The sequence below is a fragment of the Gopherus flavomarginatus genome, chromosome 8 (assembly GCF_025201925.1).
Source record: "Gopherus flavomarginatus isolate rGopFla2 chromosome 8, rGopFla2.mat.asm, whole genome shotgun sequence".
In the NCBI taxonomy this organism is placed as follows: domain Eukaryota; kingdom Metazoa; phylum Chordata; order Testudines; family Testudinidae; genus Gopherus; species Gopherus flavomarginatus.
This window is the reverse complement of record NC_066624.1, coordinates 61,281,834-61,303,210: the sequence shown is the minus strand read 5'-3', so window position 1 is coordinate 61,303,210 and position 21,377 is coordinate 61,281,834.

The following is a 21,377-nucleotide window of genomic DNA, read 5'->3' as shown; positions in this document are numbered from 1 at the left end:
GATCTCTGCTGGGGCCAATGTCTGCTCAGCTTGGAGGTTGGACAGCAGCGTGGTCAGGGATTCTCTGCTTGATGACCACCCTGGCACCAGAGTAGGTTCAGAAAGCCTGGGGGCTGCTCTAAACTCTGTTTACTCTAAATCCATATGTTACATGGCTCATCTTCTGAGGAAGCACTATAATTAATGGTGCCTCTTACTTCCTACAACCACGGGCTCATTACCGGTGTCTTTTCTTGCAGGCAAGGAACTGAATCTCCTGTTCTGCCAGCTCTGAGTGCCAGTAATGGAATAAAAGCCACCAGTGAAGATATGCAGAAGAGAAAGGAGTGCAAGATGAAAGGGTGTTTGACCAATGCAAAGGAGTTTTCTAGGCAGATCTATGAGCAATTGACTGGGCTTGGTCCACTCCAGACACATCCCAACTCTCAGAATGCACATACCAGCAGATTAATTACACTGTAACATTAATATTAAGAGCATCCCTACTGAATAACGACCAGAAGCTTGGAGCAAACATAAGCTGTAGCTTCAGATGGGTCCACCATTCCAGCTGCCAGAACATCTAGCCTTCAGCGGACCCATCATACACGCCCTAATTTTCACGACTGTAGCTACACAATCAGGATGACTTGGAAAGAAGGAGAATATAGTGATTGAAAGTTTAGAAATCATTAGAATGAATAGATTAGAAGGATGAACCAGAAGGTGCCATTAACCAGGAAGTGAAGTGTTGTTTCCACTGGTAGCTCTGTATTGGAATTCAGGTATAGTTGTGTATGCTAGTTGCCCATGCACAGCATCTTGTGTATGGTATTAACCACTGCATAGCCATCACACGATCCTGAATACAACACTTGCAGTAGCTTGTGTTATTTTCTTCCTTTCTGAAATTGTTCATGTCCCAGCTATGTGACTAGACTAATACTTAAAATGCTGAACCACGCTAGTTAACCTTTGCCTGATACAATGTCTCTAATGGTACCCGGGAGGTATAAATCATGTTGCAGAATTCTCCTAGATTATATTATTAATTTATTCTATTCACTTGGTGTCTTTGTTTTTTTTGTGCCCTCAATACTGTCCAGTGGGGTGTAGTGATGAGGGAAGGCAATGCAATACGTCACACAGTGAAAGAAAGCAAACTTGGGCACAAAACTATGTCTTGACAGGTAGGGAGTTAAAACTCAGGAAATGGGAACTCACTGAAGGTGTCTAGCGGGTTTCCACAGAGAACTCCATGCCGTGGGATTCTGTTCTCTTCTGGTTCTTGTACTGCCTGCCTCATCAGGGTATCTGAGCACCTCCTAGTGCAACAGCTCTAATATTTATTACCCGTGGTTCATTCTCTTTCAAGTTTTCCCTGGGGGAGAACTGTGTGTGTAGTGTTGTGCTTTGTTTATGTAGGGTTTTTTTACATGTCCACACTGCTGTGTTTCTGGTAGAGAAGGCAGGTCAAAGATGTGTGCCTTGCATTTGGAGTGGGAGGTGGGGCACTCTGGGGATGAACCTCAGGTGTGATGGGAGTTCTTTCCACAGTCGCAGACCAACCCCAAGAAAGCTCTGTTTCCTGCACAGATGTATTTAGCCTTAGGGCAGAAAGTTCCATTAAACCTGAAGAGTGGAATTGCCAACCATGGAGCACCTTGGAAATGAGTATCGAGACCTTGATCTGGATTCACTATTCTATGAGAAGCCAGTGTAGGAAGCAGAAGACAGATGTGATCAGCTCATGGTAGCCTGAGGAGATGTTCTGCAGTGTTGTGCACTAGTTGGAATTTCCTGAGTGCTGAAGGCTTCATGGCCCGGTATATCACATTTGTGTAGTCTAGCTGGGAGCTGATGAAGGCGTGAATAACTGAGGACAGGTCATGGTCTATCAGGATGGGATGGAGTCTCCTAGTCAATTAGAGAGGCAGAAGGTGTCACTCATGGATGGCCACTATCTGACAGCTTAGTGAGGAATTCAGGAGTGCTCCTAAATGTGGATGGAATAGACCAATTGTGGGCATGCCTTCATCCAAAAGAGACTGAACTGTGGCTGTGAATTCTTCAAAGTCCTTTCTCTGCCCACCAGCAGAGCTCTGTCTTGCTCAGCTTCAGTTTTGGCCTGCTGTACTTGATCCATGGGCTGATCTCATGCAAGCTCTGAGCCACCATGGTGGTAGTGGTATTGTCATATATGATAAAGGATCACTAGATAGAACTATGTGTCATCTACATATTATTACCACTTGAATCCATATCATCTGACCAGTTCATCTAGTGGCTGCATGTAGATGCTGCATAGGAATGGAGAGAACTGATTCTTGTATGACTCCAGAAGTGAGTGGTCTAGAGGTGGAGGTACAGTTTCCCTACTATGTATAGGATGTGTGCCTCGAAGAAGGACAACCATTTTAGCACATTCCCCTGGACCCCTGCCACCTCTCTCAGGCAAGATAGAAGCATCTCATGGTCAACAGCATCGAATACTGCAGAGAAGTCAAAGAGAATGAAAATCAGTGTCCACCCTTTATCCATTGACAGGATATCATCCATCAGTGCCACTACAGCCCTTCACATTCTATGTCCTTATCTGAATGCTGATTGTTCTGGGTCCAGCAGATAAGTTTGTAGGAGGCCTTTGGCTAGCTTCTCTGAACATGCTTGGAAATGGAAGGTTTGACATTGGAAGGCTGGCAAGAACTGATGTATTCAGCGTGGGTTGGACTAATGCGTGTATGGAGGAGGAAGGGAGGAGTCCTTCACTGAAATGAGGCATTGGCTTTTCTAATTAGAAGTGCACCCGTTGCTTATGACTCTTTCACCAGCCAGGAAGGACTGGGTTGAGAGACTGTTAGGGTGTTGAGGGGTGAATATACTGACCTTTGGGTATGAAGGAAAGCAGCTGGTGGCCATTGTATGGGGCAGCAGATCCGTGCTCTTTGAGAAGTCTTCCAAAAGGTTGATGATCTTTTCTGTGTAAAGAGAAAATTGAGGAAAATATAATTGAAATCCCTCCTAGAAGCCTCACTCCTGCCATTTTGCCTATGAGAAGTGAGTGGGGAGAAGAGGGAGGGAAAGCCCCAAAGTTAACAGAAGCATCACTTGCCTTCCTGAGGGATGATCTCGTCATTGTCAACCCCTCACTGATATGTGCACTGGAATCACTGCTGTTTGCTGGGAGGGTGGGGGGAATCAGGGTGATTGCACACTCATCCCTCTGGCCCATTCCCTCTTCATGCACAGATCCTTGGGCCTAAAGAGAAGCCTCTCTGCATTGGGGAGATGGGGGATGGTATTGCAGAGATGGCTAGATTGGCTGAGAGCATAGACCCTATTGCATTGGGATTTCATCCGTCTCTAAGTCTGGCTTTATATGACAAAGTGCTAGAGGTAGGATTTGAAAGCAGTGGCATTGAAGAGTCAAAGCTGAAAACAATTTTGAGTCAAACCAGCTGGAAGGAGGAATTTAAATCAGAAAAAAAAAGAATTATAATTGGGAGTTGTTTAAGGACACTACTAGATGCCCCCAAAGCCACAATCACACAATAGAGGAAGGCTCTATTGGTTAAAAAACTGACCTGATTTAGAGAGGAAGTAAAGGCAGATACAAATTTTATATAGATAAACATTTCGAAGAAAGGGGAAGTTGATAGTCATGAATATAAATCAGAAACTAGGAAGTATAGGAAATTGATAAGGGAAGCAAAGGGACACAAGGAGAAATCTATAGCCAACAGAGTTAAAGACAACAAGAAACTGTTCTTTAAGTATATTAGTAACAAAAGAATCCTAAAAATGGCATTTGTCCATTAGTAGAGGGAAGAGGTAGAATATTAAATAATAACGAAGACATATATGTAACTATATGATAACACTCTTTCTATTCCACTAGTATTTTAGGAGTATCTTAAACAGCACTTAGTAAAGTCAGACCATTTTAAATCAGTAGGTCTGGATAACTTGTGTCTAAGTGTTTTTTAGAAAAGCTGGCTAAGGTGCTTGCTGAACCGTTACTGCTGCTTTTCAATAAGTCTTGAACACTGGGGATGTTCCAGAAGACTGGAAGAAATATAACATTGTGCCAATATTTTAAATGGGTAAACAGGATGACTTGGGTAATTGTAGGTCTGTCAGTCTTCCATCAATCCCATGCAAGATAACAGTGCAGCTAAAATGGGACTTAATTAATAAAGAATTAAAAGAAGGTAATATAATTAATGCAAATCAACATGGGTTTATGGAAAATAGATGCTGTAAAACTAACTTGATATCTTTTTTCTGTGAGATTGCAAGTTTGGTTGATAACATTAACAATGCTGATGTAATATATTTAGATTTCTGTAAGGTATTTCATTTGATACCATGTGACATTTTGATTAAAAAAATAGGAAGATAAAATTAACATGGCAGACATTAAATGGATTAAAAGCTGGCTAACTGATAGGTTTGAAAATGTAATTGTAAATAAGGAATCATCACAGAACAAGTGACTTTCTAGTGTGGTTCTGCAGGAATCGGTTCTTGTCCTTATGCTATTTAACATTGTTATTAATCACCTGGAAGAAAACATAAAATCATCACTGATATAGTTTCAATATGACACAAATATTAGGGGAGGGATAAATAATGATGAGGACAGGTCACTGATACAGAGTGATCTGGATCACTTGGTAAACAGGGAGCAAACAATATGCATTTTAATATGGCTAACTATAAATACATATAGAAACAAAGAATGTCGGCCATACTTACAGGATGATGACCCTATCCTGGAATGCAGTGACTCTGAAAAAGATTTGGGGTCCAAGGTGGAACATGAGCTGAACATGAGCTCCCAGTGTGACTTTTTGGCCAAAAGGGCTAATGCAATCCTGGGATGCATAAACAGGGGAATCTCAAGTAGGAGTAGAGAAGTTAGTTTACCTCTGTATTAGGCTCTGGTACAACTGCTGCTGGAACACTGTGTCCAGTTCTGGTGCCCATAATTCAAGAAGGAGGTTGATAAATTGGAAAAGTGTCAAAGAAGAGCCACAAGAATGATTAAAAGATTAGAAAACCTGCCTTATAATGATAGACCCGCTCTATTTAGCTCAATCTATTTAGTGTCGCAAAGAGAAAGTTAAGGGGTGACTTGATCTTAGTCTCTAAGCATCTACATGGAAAACAAATATTTAATAATGGGCTCTTCAATCTAGCAGCTCAATCTAATATGGTCGAATGGCTTCAAGTTGAAGATAGACAAATTGAGACTGGAAATAAGGTGTATATTTGTAAAAAGGAGGGTAATTATCTGCTGGAACAATTTACAAAGGGATGTGGTGGATTCTCCATCACTGACCATTTTTAAATCAAGACTGGATGTTTTCCTGAAATCTCTGCTCTAGGAATTGTTTTGGGGCAGTTTTCTCTCTTCTGATATACAGGGGGTCAGACTAGATTATCACAATGGTCTCTTTTGGCCTTGAAGTCTATAGATGGTCTCTTGGAGCCTGATTCCTGAAGAGCCTGATGCAAAGCTCATTGAAGTCAATGGAAAGACTCTTACTAAGTTTGATGGGCTTTGGATCCAGCCCTAAACCAGGGCTTGTTGGAGAGAATATTTTCTAAAGCAACAAACAAAAAGCTGAAATAAAACAGCATGACACGTGAAAAGCCAAATCCTCCACTTGTGTAAACTGGCATAGAGCGACTGTAGTCAATGGAGCTGAACTGATTTACACTAGCTGGGAATCTGGCCCAACATGCTGGTCATTTGAGTAAAGGAAATAGCTGCTGTAATTAGATCTGGAGCATGATTATCCAAAGGGAACTGAGAAACGAATGTAGGTGACAGGTTTTTCCAGGATAACTGGTGTTATTAATGTTCTTCTTGCTACCAATGATGGGCACAAGGGATTTGCATAGCCTTAAAAAAGTCTGCTGTTCTGCGTGCCTGTGAAGATAGCTTAAGCCAAAAGAACCCAAGGCACACGTGACCCACATACAGTAGGAATAAGAAAAGTGTACCTGTTGCATGTCTGTCTTCAGAGCATGGGGTCAAATTGTGACCGCATCATTCTCACTGGTGAAGCGTTACTCACACACGCAGTCCTGGTGACTTCTGTCCAACTACATGAGCATATAAGTGATCATCAATGGGAGAAAAAGGATATGTCTCTAGCTAATAGTGCCAAATCTTGGACTCAGTATACAGCCTACTGGGACCATATGGTTTGAACCTGCCTTCTCTTTAAGTTTCAGGTATTTTTTTTTTTTATAAAACAGAAATCTTAAGTAGAGCTGGTCATAAAACAGGGAAAAATTGGTAGGAAGTTTCCAAATTGTTTACATTTTGCAGAGTTCGAAATAGATCCATTTTCTATCTTTCATGAACCTGAGAAATTTTTATTTACCTTTTTTGAAATTGTTCCATGTTATGGAACTGAAGACTGGGGTTTCATTAAACAAAAAGTTTCAGAAACAATTGAGACAAAAAATATCAGTTAGAATATCAATTGTTAAAAAGTCATGGCAAATTTGATGAAAAACAATATTTCAATCAGACTGATTATTTTTTTTTCCTAAAAAGATTCCTTTTAAAATGGCGCTTTCCCAATTAGTATAATCTTTGCAGAAAAAAAAAAAAACGACTCAAGAAGTTAGGAGTCCCTCACCCTGGGTGCTATGGCTTTGTGTCTCCACTCCATTCATGTATGGAACATTTCCATTAGTATCACATAGGATCCTGGGAATATCCAGGCTGGCTCAGACCTGAGGGCCATCTATTGGAGTATCCTGTTTTCGACAGTCGCCCATACCAGCGACGGAAAGTGAAAGAACCCTGCAATAGCAGATGTGGAGTAATCTTTTCCCTGCAAAGGTCTCATCCTGATCTCTAATTGTTAGAGACTGGCATGAACCCTGAAACATGACATTTAATATCCCTTCCAAAATTTGTTAGCATTAGCTATTATAACTCTGGATATTCTTGTTATCTATATAACTGTCCAGCCTCTATTTAACAGCTCCTATGGCTCAGACATAATGGGCCAGATCCTCAGCTGGTGCAAGTATACATAAATTTATTTAAGGCAAATGGAGCTGTGTCCTCTGATACCAGCAGGGCATTTGCATTAATGTCTTTGGAACTGTTATGGTTACATCCATATAGGAGGGGCCATTCAATACAGATAACTTAAGCGATGGAAACTAGTCTGAGCTATAGACTGGGATCAATGCCTTCCAGTGGAGTTACTCCTCTGTGACACTGGGATAAATGGGGGAGTAAGGCCTTAAATACTTGGCTTTTAAAATGAAATTGTGTAGCGGGAGCAGGTAGACACATTTGAAACCACTGAGAGAAACAGTATTCGGTTTACTGCTCCAATAATAAATAGCCATATGCAACTCCACAAAAGGAACAATTGCAACCGGTGTGGGATGAGTGTCGGTGTGCGTGTGTATTAAAAAAAAAGAAAGCTCCAATTCAGAATGAGTCTGGGTACATTCAGAGCACACAGCAAGAATCAAAAGGCCTATCCTCTGTAAAGTAAGGTGCTACCTGGCTTGGCAACCTTCCCTTTTAAATCCACCTCCAAACTCATCCTTCAGTAAAAGAAGATACCCCAGGTAAATGCAGAGAATACATTCCCAGTCCAACATCACAGTGTTCCTACTAATTCTTGTATGTGGCAGCTTTGGTACCATAGTAAAGAGCACATGAGCCATTCGTGGTAAGACTGGCAGACATGCTAATCAAGTCACTGCAGGCCTCAAAAAAAAAAGGACCAAGTCTTGGCAAAGTTGGATCATATGCCCTCAGCTCCATGCAGCCCTAGGGAATATAGCAGGGTAGAGAGTGGTTGTAGCTGGAGCTCACTGCATGCTGGATATCCCTAGCTGGCAGATGTGCCCTTGGGGCCTGTTTCAGTGGTCTACAATTTTTGAGAAGTCGTCTGCTTCAGAGATAAAATGTGATATTTATTATGTATTTTGATGTGCTGAATTCAAATATGACAATTAAAACAACTGATTGGCTACTGTTTCTAAGATATTTAAGTTTTTACATTTTATGTTTATGTATATTTTGTAGATAGTAGAGTTTTAATCATAAATTGTAAACCTAGGTCTTTTCATGTGTTTATGGTTGCTTTACATGATAATATTTCACCTGTCCTGTTTATGTAACACTTTAAAAATAAGCAAAAGGGTTATATAAATAAAATTTGTTATGAAACAAAAGGCAAAAAACTATTATGTACATAGTTTAGTTCTATTCAGTGTCTACTTGGCGCTTCTTGGCTTGTCTCTTGTATTCATTAAACGGAGCATCTCTTGTCACTGTCCAACAATAGTCTGCAAGCATTGATGGGCTCCATTTGCCCTGATAGCCTGCCAGGAGATTCCACTGCTGTAGTCTGGACCCCAGCAGCTCTGCCTTACTCTTGGGTAGTTCCAAATCCCTGACAAGGTCATTCAGTTCACCTTGTGTTATGAGGTGTGGTTCAGAGGAGGAGGATGGGAGAAAATGTGGGTCCTGTGACATTGATGGTTCAGGACCAGAAATTTCATCCTCTTCCTCTTTCTCATCTGACTCAAGTGAGAATGATTCTGGTGCATCAGGAACCGGCAGTCCTTCTCCGTGGGGTACTGGGCGTATAGCTGATGGAATGTTTGGATAATGCACAGTCTACTTTTTCTTCTTTGACACACCTTTCCCAATTGGAGGCACCATGCAGAAGTAACAATTGCTGGTATGATCTGTTGGGTCTCTCCAAATCATTGGCACTGCAAAAGGCATAGATTTCCTTTTCCTGTTCAACCACTGGTGAAGATTTGTTGCACAAGTGTTGCAGCATATGTGTGGGGCCCACCTCTTGTCCTGATCTCCAATTTTGCAGCCAAAAGAAAGGTGATAGGCTTTCTTAACCATAGTGGTTATACTGCGCTTTTGTGATGCAAAAGTCACTTCACCACAAACATAGCAGAAGTTATCTGCATGTTCACACAAGTACGAGGCATCTCTGCTCACTTTGGCTAAACAGAAATGTGTCCCTTTGCAAAATCAAACACTGACAAATAAGAGAGCATGACACTGTATGATTTCTAGAGCTGATATAGGGCAATTTGTTGAGCAGAGTGATGTAAGCTTCGTTATGATTGCATCATCCATGACTTCTAGGAATAACATGATGCAATTCATATCATGTATGATGCAATACCAGCTTCAGATTGCATCATTCATTGTTTTGCCTAAAAAGCAAGTACTGTCCAAACCCAGTCATAGATTTATTCATAGATCCAGTCAAAGATGTATTTTAGTCATTTCTGGTTTAAATTGAGATCCCTTCCCTTTATAACTCACTTATCCTCTGCCATTCCCAAGTCAAGGGTTGTATATACTGACCCAATAGCATATCTTGACAACTAGAGCCAATCAACAATTTTAAGCATCATTTTCGTTCTCAGTGACCCAGAATTAGTAAAGTTGGACTACATTTATTTCAGAAGCATTTTGGCTGTAGAGCAGTGTAATTTCTCCTTGACCATACAGTTAAATGTGATGCATCACTACTGGCTTGCAGGAGATGCCCTGTGGGCTGGGTAGAGGCATCAAATGTTCATGGGTGCTTGAAGCCTAGAGGATGTGAATTGTGGTCCATGATCTTCATCTGTATGAGTCAGTGGGCAAAAAGCAGCCTCCAGAACTGTCTCAGTGGTTTGCTTTGTGATCTATCTATGTAAACAAGACACGAGAAGTCATTCTTCCGCTTTACTCTGCGCTGGTTAGGCCTCAACTGGAGCATTGTGTCCAATTCTGGGCACCGCATTTCAAGAAAGATGTGGAGAAATTGGAGAGGGTCCAGAGAAGAGCAACAAGAATGATTAAAGGTCTTGAGAACATGACCTATGAAGGAAGGCTGAAGGAATTGGGTTTGTTTAGTTTGGAAAAGAGAAGACTGAGAGGGGACATGATAGCAGTTTTCAGGTATCTAAAAGGGTGTCATCAGGAGGAGGGAGAAAACTTGTTCACCTTAGCCTCCAATGATAGAACAAGAAGCAGTGGGCTTAAACTGCAGCAAGGGAGATTTAGGTTGGACATTAGGAAAAAGTTCCTAACTGTCAGGGTAGTTAAACACTGGAATAGATTGTCTAGGGAAGTTGTGGAATCTCCATCTCTGGAGATATTTAAGAGTAGGTTAGATAAATGTCTATTAGGGATGGTCTAGACAGTATTTGGTCCTGCCATGAGGGCAGGGGACTGGACTCGATGACCTCTCGAGGTCCCTTCCAGTCCTAGAGTCTATGAGTCTATGAGTCTATGACATTGGATACGCTTGCAGCTGCTATGAGTATGTTTACACTATAGAGACTATACTGGCTTGGTTAGGCTAATGCCATCATAGCTCCATTGTGTAGTTGCCTCCCACACAGACAGAGGAGGTGTTGTTCAGTGTAGGATGACCACTTCCCCAAAGGAACTTAGCTCTGTGTCGACAGAAGCCCTTTTCGGGTGACATAGCTGCACCTACACTGAGGGGTGGTATGTTTCACACACCTTACCTATGCAGCTATGCTGATGTAACTTTTCAGTGTCGCCCAGGCCTTAGAGTCCAGGATATAAATTGATGGAGATATCGGTACATTGTGAGTGCACCCTGCAGTACAAATTCCTTACCTGTGTCCATTTCTAAATCAGACCACAGAACTGTGGCCTAATGGACAAGTTGCCATGGCACTACTGGGGGAGTGAACCAGTTTGTCACTCAGTGACCAGGCCATACAGTCTGACTGTCCTTTCCATGTCACTCACGTGCCATGGTTAGCATCTGGACTAAGGTTGATAGGATACTTTCAACTGGTCCCATACAAAGTGCTTGGAAATGGTATTTTCCTCGATGAGGCATAGTTCAATGTAAAAAAGAACCTATCTGCACTTATTTTTTAAAACAGACCACACATTGGCATGCAGTGGTGCTTTTAACATTAGTTAGCTGGCCCACCAGGGCAGGAGTGGCAGAAGAGCCCTAAAAGTGGGGGTCCACAGGTGCCCAAACTGTGGCCTTGCCCGTGCACCACCTCCCGCAAGGCCCTTCTCCTATGCTGCTTTTTCCCCCCAAGACCCCACCCCCTCACTTGCTTGTCTCTGGCCCTTCCTGCTGTCACTTGCCCTTAGGGCCGGTAAATAGTGGGGGAGTCATGGTCCCCTATCTATCCCCTCCCACCATTCTGGTACCCCTGCATCGGGGACTACTGGCTAAACTCTAGTGCTGCTAACATTCAAGCTGCTACCACAACTGCTCTAGCCTGGACGTAAGGCTAGCCCCATTTTTGTACTGCTAGTCATCTAGGGCCTTCCCACAATTCTCACCTTGTGCCAAGAGTGGTCAGACAACTTCTTCCGAGTATCAGAGGGGTAGCTGTGTTAGTCTGGATCTGTAAAAGCAGCAAAGAGTCCTGTGGCAACGTACAGACTAACAGACGTTTTGAAGCATGAGCTTTCTTGGGTGAATACCCACTTCATCGGATGCATGTAGTGGAAATTTCCAGGGGCAGGTGTATATATATGCAAGCAAGAAGCAGGTTAGAAAGAACGAGGTTAGCTCAATCAGGGAGGATGAGGCCCTCTTCTAGCAGTTGAGGTGTGAAAACCAAGGGAGGAGAAACTGCTTTTGTAGTTGGCTAGCCATTCACAGTCTTTGTTTAATCCTGAGCTGATGGTGTCAAATTTGCAGATGAACTGAAGCTCAGTAGTTTCTCTTTGAAGTCTGGTCCTGAAGTTTTTTTGCTGCAGGATGGCTACCTTGAGATCTGCTATTGTGTGGCCAGGGAGGTTGAAGTGTTCTCCTACAGATTTTTGTATATTGCCATTCCTAATATCTGATTTGTGTCCAATTATCCTTTTCCGTAGAGACTGTCCAGTTTGGCCGATGTACATCTTCCAAGATTCACTGGGAACAAATTATAGAGTGACTCCTCTTACGGCCACACTAAGAACCATGGGCTATATGCCCCCTGAACTCTTAGTGCCACACGTGAGCGAGTGCAGCGCCCGTGCACATGCAGCAACTCAAGCGTTCTGTCACTGCATGGCTGCTTGCATTTCAGAGAGGCTAACTCAGAAAGGATAACTTGACAACATGAGTTAACTATGCCATGAAGACAGACCCCCAAAATAGCCTGGTGGCAGTGGGATTTCCTGTGAGAAGGACTAAGTGCTGTCAGAATGAACTGCTTTTAAAAAAGAAATGCAAACATTTTGTTACACAGTGAACGGCAGGGAAACATGCTACATAAATCTGCATGCAATTTCAGGACAGGACACTGACCTGAGAGATCGTGGTTGCAAGTCTGCAACAGGCATTTGCAATGATATAAGGCAATGAATTTGCGATGTTTCCTTGCTTGGCTTTAGCAGCTGAGGCCACTTGAGAAAATTGATTTTTCCGAATGAAGATCTCCCACCACTTCCATTTACCAAAAAAAAAAAAAAAAAAAAAAAAAAAGATATATTGCCCACAAGAGAGGAAGGGAAATAATCCTAGATTGTGTGTTGTCTTATTTCATAGACTTTTTCCCTGCATGAATGGAGAGAAAGGAGCTGTAAAAAGAAAGGGAAAGAAAAAAAACAAAAGGAAGACAAGATATCTTGTCTTTTTCCTTAATTAATCTTGGAAGGTGATGACAGCTCAGGATGAGGAATGGGAAGTAAATGCCCTGCTAACAGTCTTTCATAAAGATCTATCTCTTTGACAAATGAGCTGGAAGCCACAGGACCAGGAAACAGAGCTCTGCTAGTACATTAGAGATAACTCTGTGGTCAGAGGGAAGGAATGAGAGGAGAAAAAAAGAGCCCTACACTTCTTTCCTGAAATTTCCCGAGCCATTCAGCTCAACAGTACACTTAATCATGTTCCACAAGCCGTAGACTGAAACTGTGTGATACCTGACTGGGAGATGTTTAAACGTTTGCATCTGCTCGGTGGCCTGGCTGCTTCTGCATCTATGGATGTGCTTCCGATGTTTCTTTCTGACCAACTGAGAAGTGTGTTTGATGGGGATGCTATTGTTCTGAGAACACTCACCCTAGCTGGAGTCTGGTTCTCTACACATGGCCAGGTCTGTGTTTTAATTAGCATTTCAAAATAAGGCAGAGATCTTTGCCGAGTGTGAGGGAGGATGGTCCGATGGCTTTGGTATTACTCTGGAGCTTAGGACGTCCTGGTTCAATGCTTAGGTCTGTTTTGGATTTCCTGTACAATCTTAGGCTAGTTACTTGGGATCTCTGTGCCTCAGTTCCCCATCTGTCTAATGGGGATAAAAGCACTGCCTTGCGTCACTGGGTTGCGTTCATTTGTGGGGGGAAGGTAATTTTTCAATAAATCTGTCATCTGGAAAATTACAACCAGCTCAGTTTGTGACCTTCCAAAGCAACAAATTCATTCTCTTAAGCTCCAAGAGATCAGAGAGCATCCAGACAATTAAACATCAAGAAAATCCAGCTCCTGCCATTACTGGAAAATTTTAGGAGAGAAAAATCCATATTGAGGTTCAGTTTTATTTCTGAGGAGATCAAATTTCTGAGACAAGAGCCCAGTCCTGAGAAGGTCCTGCCCCCTCAGCAAAGCAGGTTGAAAAATTCAGTTTCATCCCAAACTAAACATTTAATGGAAAAGTCCATTTTGCCAACATTTTTCACTTGAAAAAGTCAAAATGTTTCGGTTTGACTTTATCATTGTGATCAATTTTGTTCTGATATTTGTATGTAAATATATATGGAATATGTATATTTAATATTTTAATATGCTATAAACAAAATTAAATTATAGTACTTGAAATGCTGAAGTCGAAACTAAATGTTTTAATGGTCTAAACTCAAAGTTTTTTTCTGTGGGAAATTTTGAACTTTTTTGATGTTCTAATTCAGAATAGTTTTTTTTCCCCAAAATGCCAGAATTTTCCACCCAGTGAAAATATTCGTTCCTGACTAGCTTTATAACTGATCCCATTAAGCTTCACAGTAGTTGAATAATTTCCTTCAAGTCTAGCTGTTATGGGGTGGTATAGGGAAGCCACAGTCTCTGAGACAGCTGGGATACACATACACTGGAGTTTTAAAGTTCCTGATCAACACCTGCAAGTGGATTAGCAGGCAGTAGAAAGTAAGGATAACAGGTGTGATGTCCTCTCATTGATCTAACTAGCCTATGAAGCAGGTGGTTGAATCTTGCTCTAGCCAGAGCTTTCGAGCATGCTTCAAGATTGGCACCTTGCAATAGTGTTGCACCTTGACAAAAGCATGAACTACTGGGATAATGTTTGACTGCATCCAAGAGCAAGAGTTGTAATGATCTGGTCTGCTGGGGAAGAAGAAAGGAATTCTCTAACTTGCCATTTGAACAGGAAGCAGGTAGCAGTCTTTACTAATTCTTTTAAGTGCTATGCTCTGTTGACCTGTATTGCTTCCATTTGGTCTGGATTTCACCTGAATCAGCTGGCTTTTGTAATCTCTGCCAGGCACTGGGAGAGCAGGGAAGCAGCTCTGTCAGTATCCATTGAAAAACAGATGTAGAGCTGAGTGCCACCAGCATGTTGAGGACACTGTAGTGTAGCCCTATCTCCCAAAGATGTCCCAGAATAGATTTATTTAAATGATGAAAAAGTATGGTGACAGGATAGAGATCCCTCAGCTGAGAGCTGTGGCAGGAAGAACAAGTGCCTGTTCCTGCTCTTTTCAATCTTTTTGAATGAAAAAAGGCAGAGCCACTTTAAGGTGATTCCATCCACCCTGCCAGCTCCTGTGGTCCAGGAAGCAGCATCTCATGTGTTGAGGTTAGAATTATTGTTCTGCTTTGGGGGGAATAGATGGAAATAGATTCCTCCATGAAGTTTAGAAAATCCTCTCTCACATTGGGAGTATACTGTTTTGTTCCCTAAAGATAGGGCCTAGTCTTGGGACCTCTTAATTATTGGGATACACAGGGATGTAACTGCAGCCAGCTCTGCTTCCAAGATTAGTAACAACCTCCCTGATAGAGAGAGACTCATAAAAGTCACTCCCACAGGACAGCCCAAGCTATAAAGTTTATTACCCCATAAAGAATGATATGTAACAGCAGAGGCTTTTTAAAGTTCAATAAAAGCAGCATTAACTACTAAGTTATCAGTACCTACAAACCCCTCCCCCATCTCTATGTCACTCCATTCCAATTATGCTAAATTGAAGCTCCATGTTTTGGGTGAAAGCCAAGGTGTCACTTTAATCAGTTATGAACAATGTAAGCAACATCTAATCTGTAAATGACCAACTAGTCTGAGAGTCTCCTATAATGATGTTAAAATAACCATCAGATCAGTAATTATTCACATCAGAGGTGGGGAAAGGGTCCCTTTTCATGCAAAAATCCAGAAAGAGCCAGACATGCTGTTGGTGGTGTTATCCAAAGGCCATTTTCCTCCATTGTTGGGATCAGGCACAGTCACTCTCACTGCAATACATTAGCAGAGGTGTGAATCTCACCATAACAATACATTAACTCCTGTCTCAGCTCCCGGTGTATCATTCATATCTGTCACTGCTATTATACAAGCAGTTTTCCAGCAAGTTTAGGATAATTCTCTTTCTCAAAGACAGGCGTCCAGTATTTCTGGTAGGATTCAGCCCAGATGGCCTCCTCACCTAGAAGGAGACACCCCATGCACTTTTGTTCTGTAAGAAGGGGTTACACCCATGCATAAGGTCTGATTGCAATAAAGCCATTGTTGAAGATTAGTATTAATAATGTATATCAGCATATGGCAGAGGTCACTCATTGTCGATAGTCACTTTTTGATTGGCTGGGTGTGATAGGGGGCTGAGAGAGCTGGGTGGTTTAGTGGTAGCATGCCCTGCTTCTGGCTCCTTGACAGTTCCTGGCCTTAAGCCAATAATCTTCAGCTTTCCACCTCCATCTGGACCTCAGCCCTTAAAGGAATCTTGTAGAGAGACCTGTGACTTCCCTTTCTACCAGCTCACAGCCCAGGTGTGAGTGGGAAACAGCACTGGCTTGGTTCTCCCTGCAGCAACTCTAAGTTCACTTCCCTGGGATGCTTCCTACCAATAGGTCCCTTCAATTTGGGGCATGGCCCCTGTAGGGGACCCTAGAAGACTTTGTCACGGCCTAGTTAGGGCTTTGCGCTTTCTCAAGGACAGGTTATTATAGGACATAGTTTGCCAGGAGGTGCTGCTTCTGGCTGGTTAGAACTGCCTTATGTGGGAAGCCCCGGTGTTTATGAGGAACTGCAAAAAGCCCCTGGCCATAGGCCAAGGGGGGCGGCCATTGCTGCTGGAAAGCCCCAAATTGCAGATGTATGTGCTGCTTTGCATAAGATTAGCATGATGCTATAAGTGCTGTGGGCCATTAGTTGCATAGTTGGACTCCGTACCAGGCCGAGCTTTTTCGTGCGCTGTGTTCCCCACCCCAGTGACAGCAACGCTTGGAGTCCCCATTGCAGGTGTGTCACTTAACCTTCATTAAAGCCAATTAATTCACCATGTGTGTGTGGGCCTCATCCTTGCAGAGCAGCCAGGCACGCAACAGCCCCTACAGTCATAGAATCATAGAATATTAGGGTTGGAAGGGACTTCAGGAGGTCTAGCGAAAGGGATTCCACCACCTCCCTAGCTAAACCATTCCAGTGCTTCACCACCCTCCTAGTGAAAAAGTTTTTTTCTAATATCCAACATAAACGTCTCCCACTGCAACTTGAGACCATTACTCCTGGTTCTGTCATCTGCTACCACTGAGAACAGTCTAGATTCATCCTCTTTGGAACCCCCTTTCAAGTAGTTGAAAGCAGCTATCAAATCCCCTCTCATTCTTCTCTTCCACAGACTAAATAATCCCAGGTCCCTCAGCTTCTCCTCATAAGTCATGTGCTCCAGCCCCCTAATCATTTTTGTTGCCCTCCACTGGACTCTTTCCAATTTTTCCACATCCTTCTTGTAGTGTGGGGCCCAAAACTGGACACAGTACTCCAGATGAGGCCTCATCAATGCCGAATAGAGGGGAATGATCACATCCTTCAATCTGCTGGCAATGCCCCTACTTATACAGCGCAAAATGCCATTAGCTTTCTTGGCAACAAGGGCACACAGCCAGTCCACACAGCTAGTCACTGAACAACAAGTCCAAAGGAGCAGGGCCTTGTAGTAGGAGCTGCTGGTTCTCAGAGGAGGTGGTGGTTGGTGAAGGCCCTGCCTGTGGGCCTTACCCGCTCCATGGTCCCCTCTCTGTCTTCCTGGAGAATGTTTCCTCTATCCTGCAGCCTGTGTACCACCCTTTACTAGGGTTTCTGACCTCCTTTTAACATGCTTCTCCAGCCACAGCATGCTTGGCTGGCCTGGAGGGATGTGCTACCTGGGTCCAGTATTGCCTTTTAGCCCCCTTCAGCCCAGTATGGGGTTTTATATGCCATCACACTGTGCCTCTTTGTTAACATCATAGCTGTGCACCAACTCCTGCTAGCACCTCATCACTAAAATGCAAGCACAGATATGCCCTACAACCACAATGTTCAATTAATCTCATACAATGTTTACTCTATGGGAGTTTGTGGATGCTCCAGTCTGGATTGGGTCCAATTGTGCTCAGCACTACTCGTAGACATAGGAAGACACTGTCCCAGTCCTGAAGTGCTTTCAGTCTCAGCGTCTGACCTGAAGGCCATTGCAGCCATGAAGAGAATCCTATTGGACTCAGTGGGGCTAGAATGTGGGATGCATCCATATAGTGGTGAGCATTTACTCATGCGAGTAGTCCCCAAGAAGTCAAAGGTATTATATGCCTGAGCAAGTGCTCCCTTGTGCTGGCTGGAAAATGCCAACTGTGTTTTTGCAACAATTTCTTTATTTTTTTTTCTAATTTTCCATGAACATTTGGAGGTTTTCATCAAAATAATCCAGGCAGTTTAGAATGAAATGAAATATTTAATTAACGAAAAAAGCCATTTTCCTGTAGAAAAAAGTTGATGGAGAATTTTCAAGTATTTTTAGTGCTCACCAAATGAATGGCTTGACAATTGACTGGTTGGGATGCTCATTAGCACTTGATGGCCATTGGGTGCAGCCGTAGTCTCACCATCCCAGAGGGCCTCTCATGGCATCACCCAGCATTTCAGCAACTCTGTATCACTTTGTTCCTTGGGACATCAGTAATCTGGAGTGGTGGTATCTCGGTTCTCTGTCCAGGTCACTACTAGAGACCCACCACTTCTGCGATGTCACCGTCCCAGACACATCATGTCTGGTAATCAACACAACAGCTTCTGCCCTCCTGCTCTCCTATTCAGCCGCAGTCTTCTTCTGGAGCAGTGGCTGCCCCTGGAGTCCCTCAGCAAAACTTAAAAACCTGACAAAAATACAAACTTAGGCAACTTCCAAACCTGGCCTTCCAGCCCAAATACCCCTACCATCCACACATCAGTCTGACTAGGAACAGCAAGCACTGGGGCCTACTCACAGGCGCTGACCCCATAGGTTCCCAGGGTCTCAAGCACCCACGGAGAAAAAATTGGGGGTGCTCAGCATCCAATGGGCTGGCCAGGGTTGCTGTTTTGGTGGCTCTGGGGCTAGCTGCCAATCAGCTACTCAGCAGCTGGCCTTACACTCCCAGCAGCTCTTAGCAGCTGCTCCACTGAACAGATGCTGAGTAGGTCTGCCCCACCATGCTCCTCTCTGCCCCCTACCCCCTTGCTGCCCTGAAGGCAGGAGGTGACAGAAAGGCGCAAGTGGCAGGCAGCAGACACTCAGAGGAGGGGATCTTGGGGGAGGGAGAGAAGCGAGGTAAGAAGAGGTGGAGTGGGGGCAGGGCTTCAGGGGAGATGGCAGAGCCAGTGTGGGGCACCCAACAACAAAACGAAAAGTCAGCGCCTATGGGCCTACTACCCCCATGAGGCATCTGAGTCCAAGTCCCCCTTATTTGCAGGTCCAAGCCCTTTCACTCTGCAGTGTGGACACAGCTCAAGCTGCAGACCCAAGTCAGAAGGTCTGTGTATTGTAGTATGGACCTGTTAGCACGGTTGTAATACCCATCTTCAGCAACTGTAAACCCAGGTTTACAATGCAGTATGGGTGCTCAGGCACAGACTTAGAAAAATGGCATCCACACGCTCGTGTCCTGCACACTTGGGTTTACAATGCAGTGTAGACACTTTCTGATAGGCACAGATCCATTGCCTGAGAGAAATCATTTTTCATGTTGGAGTCTTCTTTCAAGCTACCTAAGTATTCAGGCATAGACAACAAGCAACAACCCAATGAGGAGGCGCCTGCCAACATGCTCACAGAGTGCTTTAACTAAGACAGTGGCTGCTAGGTGTAAAGAGAGGCTGTGTGCAACCTGTAAACATCCACCTGGGACTGCTGAGCTGCATTAAATGGTGAGGACAATGGTAAATTGAGCAGAAAAAGAGATAAAATAGTGTTTTCACCAAGGCGTTCTCACGGATAACTGGCTTTGTTTGCACATTGAACAGCAAGATTCGCTCATGTGCAAAATGTTACTAAGGACGCTCTGATTTCCAGTCTAAAGCCTCTCAAGGAATGATGGTGTTGGAGTTAAGATGCTGGAATGGCACAGTAGCTTTCTCTCACTATTTGTTTGTTCAGAGCCTTAGCACCAGGGGCTCCAAATCTGGCTGAGGCCTCCATGTGCTACCATAATAATGAATAGGAATAATGAACTGGGACTTTGGAGATCTGGTTCAATTTCAGGTCTTCTACAAACTCCCTGTGTGACCTTGGCAAGTCACCTAAAGCCAGGGGCTTTCTACCATCTGGCCTGTCTTGATTCCCTTGATAATTCACACCAGATGTTCCATGGGAGGAGAGCTGTAGCTGAGTGTCATCCTTACATGGCTGTAGTTCCAAAGCCTGCTGAGAGCACTGACTGCAATCAGCAGTGAGACAACTTGGGCAACAGGGAATGGATGACTCGATGAGTGTCTATTCTGTTGGTTCCCTCTGAGGCCACTGTCTGAAGACAGAATAGTGGGATAGATGGACCTTTGGTCTGACCCACTGTGGCCGTTCTTATATTCTTGTTTCCTCCAGCCCTACCTCCTGCTGTAGAAGTCCAGAGATGTGCTAATGATCCTGAGATAGATTCCAAACCCTGCGCTTGCAACACAGGATGCTTAGGGCATCAGGAAGAAAGTCCTAAATCTATCTTTCATCCCTGAATGCACATAACACCCCCACCCCATCTAATGCCTTTTCTTGTCTCCAGCCAGCCATTATCAACACAGGTAGGAATACTAACTATACAAAATTAAAAGCTACAATAAACATTATTGATGCTATGCCAAACGAGACCGAGGAAGAGAGCACAAGAGAATGCTGGCAGTGATAAAAATCCTCTGTCAGCAATAAATTACAACCATCATTAGGCTTTTACAGTGGGGCCTGACAAATTATTTTGGGGAAGCGTAGATCTAACTCCATCTTTCTCATTCTGTCCTCCACCACTCCAAGACTGGCTTTAAGCTGAATCTATTCAACCGATGCTTTATGAATTCGAGGTAACATTACACATGGGAATAACATTGTGCCCTGGGATTCAGATGCAAAATCTGTTGTTTCTGCTACACTTTCTCATACAGACCAAGAAATGTAAATGTGAGTTCTCTCCTGCTTTAAAAAAAAAAAAAAAAAAAAACATGCAAGGAATTCATTTTCAGGGACAGAGGAGGACCAGACATTTTGGCTGGGGTTTTCAAAGCTATCTCCCATTTGTCTTACTGGGAACTGGTGTCCAGCTTTGAAAATCTCAGCTTTCATCTGCAGCAGGTCCGTCCCCTTGCATCTATGAAATTACTGTGAAAAAGTGGTGAAGGTTCCTTGAGTATTGGCAGAGCTGAGTACCTGATCTCATTGCTGTTGCTGACATTGATGATTTGCCAGCCCCGTTACTTTGGGGAAGAGACCAATGCTTTGGTCTGGATTTGAGGAAGGAAGTCCTCTCCTCTCTCTGCCACCATGGCTGGCATCGGAAGAGTGAGGAGCTACCGCAGGCTGCAGAGCTGCCCTGTCCAGATCCCCAAACCTGACACCTGGATCTGTTTCCTCCTATATTGCTATCAATTCTCCAGTGGTTACTTGGGCTCCACAGCAGAGCTGAAGTCAGCTGAGTAGGAGCTGCCTTCGGGGCTGCTACGGGGCCACAACATTGTGGGAGGATGTTTGTTTATGATGCGACTTGCTGGCCTCCTGCTCCCAGAGACTTGGTTCGTTTTCAGCATCCACATATACTCCTCATCCCTTCCACCTAGCACTGAACAAGTGCTTTTCCCTGTCCATTGTGACCAATATCTGGCAGCTTACTCTGTGGAGCAATTCCTTGCGCAGACTCAGTATGGTCAAGTGTTGCACATCA